Genomic DNA, 4,760 nt, shown 5'->3' with positions numbered 1-4,760 from the left:
GACTCGGGTGGTCCATACAGACACCGAATAAGAGAGTGAGCCACCATGGCTGCAAGAAAAAATACCGCGCACACACCGGGTGGCCGTTGGGGGAAAGACATTGCCTCAAGGCCAGGGAGCTCTCCCCCACACGACAAGATCGGCAACCAAGGGAAGAAGAAGAATCAGAAGAGGCTGCAGAACCAGCCCCTAAGCATGTAAATAGGTGCAAGTATATGTTTTTCAAGAAGCCTAAACGCCGCCCGCCAGCAAATGTGCAAGTGCCCCCAAGACAACCGCAGCGGCGCCGAAAAATAGCAAGGGCATTTGCAGAAATCCGCCACTACCAGAAGACGACGGAGCTCTTGATTCGACGCGCCCCCTTTGCTCGCACTGTGAAGGAGGTGCTTCAAAGCTATGGAAATCAGTATAGAATGCAAGCAATAGCGCTAGAGGCTATTCAAGAAGCTGCAGAGGCCCACATCATTTCGGTGTTGGAAGATACCAACCTATGCGCCATTCATGCAAAGCGAGTGACAATACAGCCAAAAGATATGCAGCTTGCACGTCTATTGCGACGAGACTTCGAGCATTAGCGAAAGTTATCCCTCTTTTTGTATTGCACACCCTTATCTTTGTAATGATTTGACTTTCCAATGACAATATGATCAACAGTTGTGTCTACTCTGTCTATTATCTTTGTAATTTCAAGTTCTGTATGTAATTGCAGTCAATTTCAGTAAATTTGTGCATTTTCAGCACCCTTGGGGGTAGATAAGCCTATAAGGGGCGAAAAAAAGCCTGGCCACAAGGGCGCGCAAATGGCCCATCCAAAACTGATGGATGGGCCATTTGCGCACCCTTGTGGCCAGGACTTTTTTTGCCCCTTTTAGGCTTATCTACCCCCAAGGGTACTTAAAATGCACAAATTTACTAAAACCTATTGGTTTTGCATCAATATTTTATATGGATCCTTGTGGACACCTTTTTTGGGTCATTTCAAGCTTTAAATTCCTTATAGGATATCAAAACAAATAACATATTGTGATACCAAGTGTCTATGCAACATTAATTTGGATTTTTCAAATGTCCAATGCAATTGGACTTTTTGGTAGAGGGGTGTACTAGATAGAGCTAAAGCAGGTGATAGTGGGTTGGAAAATTCATTTCATAATTGATTTCAGCTTTTCTAGTGCCATTGAGTTTGAACATATGCTGGAATTGCCATAAAAACGGTGCATTTAAATGAATGATGCAAAACCAATCCATTGCAGTGTATTTGTGCGTTTTAAGTACCCTAGGGGGTAGGTTGGCTTATAAGGGTCAAAAAAATGCCTGGCCACAAGGGCGCGCAAATGGACCATCCAAAACTGATGGATGGGCCATTTGCGCGCCCTTATGGCCAAGCATTTTTTTGCCCCTTATAGGCTAATCTACCCCCTAGGGTACTTAAAAGGCACAAATATACTGAAATTGACTGCAGTTACATACAGAACGTGAAATAACAAAGTCACCAATCAAAACACAATTCATATCACCAATAGAAACAATTTTCAAGATTGATAAATCAGATTCAAAAGAATTTGCAATATAGAGAGACAATTTCAAATATTTTTTATTCCTTCTAGCACGGTGATTTTACATCATGTATCTGAGGAGTTCATTATTTTTTTGACCATTTCCTGGCGCCTATTTTGCGCGTAAGGCAACTCCCCAGTCAAGAGGGACTGCGCTATGGCATTTGGGTCAGTTGAGCCAATGGAAGCATGTATCCCTATGTGGGCAAGCACTTTACCACAAAAGCCAGCGCCAAACGCTCTGCATACAAGGGATCTACGCACTAGGAACACTTGATGCACAGTTTGAGCAATGGTGCTCAAACACAAAAACTTGCTCAAAACTTTTAACGGCCAAGTCATAAAATGGGCTTGCGGAGTAAATTCATTATGGATAATGGCCACATCGCCAGGGGGAGTTGTCCTAGGTAATGCGCAAGGGAAGCTTGAGGTCCAAAGCCCGTCCGCTTGCCACCGGTCCTTGCAGCAAAATCATCAACCTTCACAACATCCTATCATAAACCTATGAAGGTAAAGAAAAAAGACAATGAAGGATAACATAGTAACATGAAAATTAGGATACAGTTTACCTCTTGCTCCTTATCTTCCTCCTCCCTGTTGCCCTTTGCATCCAAGTCAATGCTCCCATGCACCACAGATACAAGCTTTGGATCATCAGATGGGAGGTCGCATAATGGCATAGGCATCCTAGCAATCTCAACCTTGGCTTGGGTGGCTTGGAAGTCTTCATCAGCCATGTGCAACTGCTCTGCTGCCAGGACCTCCGCACATACAACTGCAATAGTGTCAGCAACAGAGTCCCCATCTGGCAAGAGCTTGCTTTCTAAGGCATCTGGCGTATTGTCTAAGGGACATTTGCTTCTGTTGCATAGCACACTCAAGCATTCATCCATGCGCAGGCCAAATGCTTTTTCCAAATCATGCAGGAACAGATACTCCTCCCCATCCACTAACACTGAGGAGAAGCGACTGATTTCTACCTCTGGGATTGCCACATCCGTCAGTGGTAGTGGCACTGGAGTGTCACTAGGGCCATCCGCAACTATGGATTTCTGAACCACTTCCTCAAGACCCCTAGGGTACTCGAGCCGGTGTGCTTTTCATTCCGCTGCAGGGTTCATGGGGATAACATGTGGCTCCTTGGTGTCCTTGATAAAGGACCCAACTTGAAGGTGTGGTAAGCGGATCTCCTCCAAATCAGGTTCATCGCTCACCAAGAAGATAAATGTTGCGAGCCGAGAAAGGTACTCCACCCCCAACTTGCGCTTCTTGAGCGCTGACACCCCAGGCGCTTGCTCGTCCAAGTAATGGCATGCATCGGTTGCAATTTCTTGGAATCATTGCAACCGCTTGGAGAATGGGCGATCACCTTTGTGTATATAGCGCAAAAGATCGCAAGGCACCCAGATCCCTGCATGTGGGGGGATAGATACAGAATATTTTATGATGTGCTCCTCCATGAACACAAAAATATCTTCAAATGCATCCATGTGAAGGGAAAATTTGGCGTCAAGGTCAGGGAGACGAGTAAAAAAGGTGTGGAGGTCCAACTTCCCTTTGTATTTGGTGTCCTCGAGGAAGAGGATGAAGCGTGACAAAGGGGTGGATGTGGGTGCAGATGTAGAGACTGTGGCAGCATCCATGTCTAACCTGGTGTGTGGATAGAGAGTGGAGGAGCTCAAGAGTTGCAAAAGTGAAAATAGTGAATGAGTTAGGTGGCCCCCCTTTTATAATGGACCCTTTTTTTAAGACATAAAAAAAAGGCACTTTCACCAAAAAATGATTTCTCATCCCAATGCAAAAAATTATATTCAAAGGCATGATTTGCCGAAGCAAATCATGTTAATTACAGCGGGGATCAATATGAAAATTGCAAGAGTTACAAAGTTATAAGATCGATAGCATAGTTCCATCTATCCCCCAGTCCTCCTCGACCTTCAATTTGTCTTCCATTCTCTTTCCAATTTGCGGACATTCATTACAATAAGCATCTAATGATCGACAAACCATGATGTATTGAAAATGTGGTGCAAAGATTCTCACCTTGTGACCTTGTAAACGAAATTGTGCTTGTTGAAGGGCCTCAAAACCCATAATAACCAAATGTTCTCGAACATTACTGAGAGTCCAATGCTTGTTCACTTGGACTGCCTCCAAAGCATCATTGGGCACCTTCACTGCAATGTCAAAGCTTGGAATAGCGCCGTCTACACTCTGTAAGGGAGTCCACACTCCAAGCTTGCACATCCAACGATCATAGTGAAATCGTATGTACAAGGAGGTGCGGGATTTCAAATAGCGCATTTCAATACCTGAAGCTCCAACCTTACAACGGTACCGGTCCCCGTTGTGCATGCCCTCCACAAAACCCCAGTCCTCTTCTAAAAGCCTTCCTAATTCCTCGTAATGCGCATCTTTACATACAAGCATTGTGGTAGTCTCCACAAATCCAAACTCTTTAAAAATGTGGACAAAACAATGAATAGGAAAACACCAACTCAAGCCCACAGACCTAGAAGCTTTACAGTATTTCAAAGAGTTTTGGACATTCATTATCATCTTTTGCTTGAAAGATGCTACCGACCACAAATCTGGGATTGGCCACTCCATACTTAATAAGGAAGTTACTTTGATGGGTTCAAGCGTTTCAAATGCTTGTATAGAAGTAGGGACAATATAGGAGTGAGAATAGAAGAAAATCCTTCTTTGAACCAGTTTGGTTGGGCAAAGATGTGGGAACATTATTGCTCCAATATCCGCATGTATAGCATTGAATGTGCCGGAGAGACTATGTAGTGGCTGCTCCTCCACCAACGTGGATGGAAATATGACTATAAATGCATGACAAATGTTAAGTATGAATCCATAATAACATTACACTGTGATTTCACACCTAGCTTTGTATTCTCAAAACATGTACTTACAATGTGTTGGAAATCGATGTGGTTGTTGCAAGTGCATGGTTGACATTGAGAAAACATGTTGCACACTGGCTACGGTCCCCTTGTCTTTGCGGTTCTTGAAGCCAAGGAGCTTTCCTTTCCAATGAAGATCCAACTTTGCACGATTCCGCACACGATGAGGGCCAACAGCAAATGGTTGCATGTATACCCAAGCACCTTTGGTGAACTCTTGTGGCACCCACTCATCATCTACACCTCTAGTGTTGTGGCATGCAAGTGCTGTGACCTCATCCTTTGGCCG

This window comes from Adiantum capillus-veneris, chromosome 27 (assembly GCF_014529385.1).
Source record: "Adiantum capillus-veneris isolate H3 chromosome 27, ASM1452938v2, whole genome shotgun sequence".
Lineage (NCBI taxonomy): Eukaryota > Viridiplantae > Streptophyta > Polypodiopsida > Polypodiales > Pteridaceae > Adiantum > Adiantum capillus-veneris.
This window is presented reverse-complemented; position numbering follows the sequence as displayed.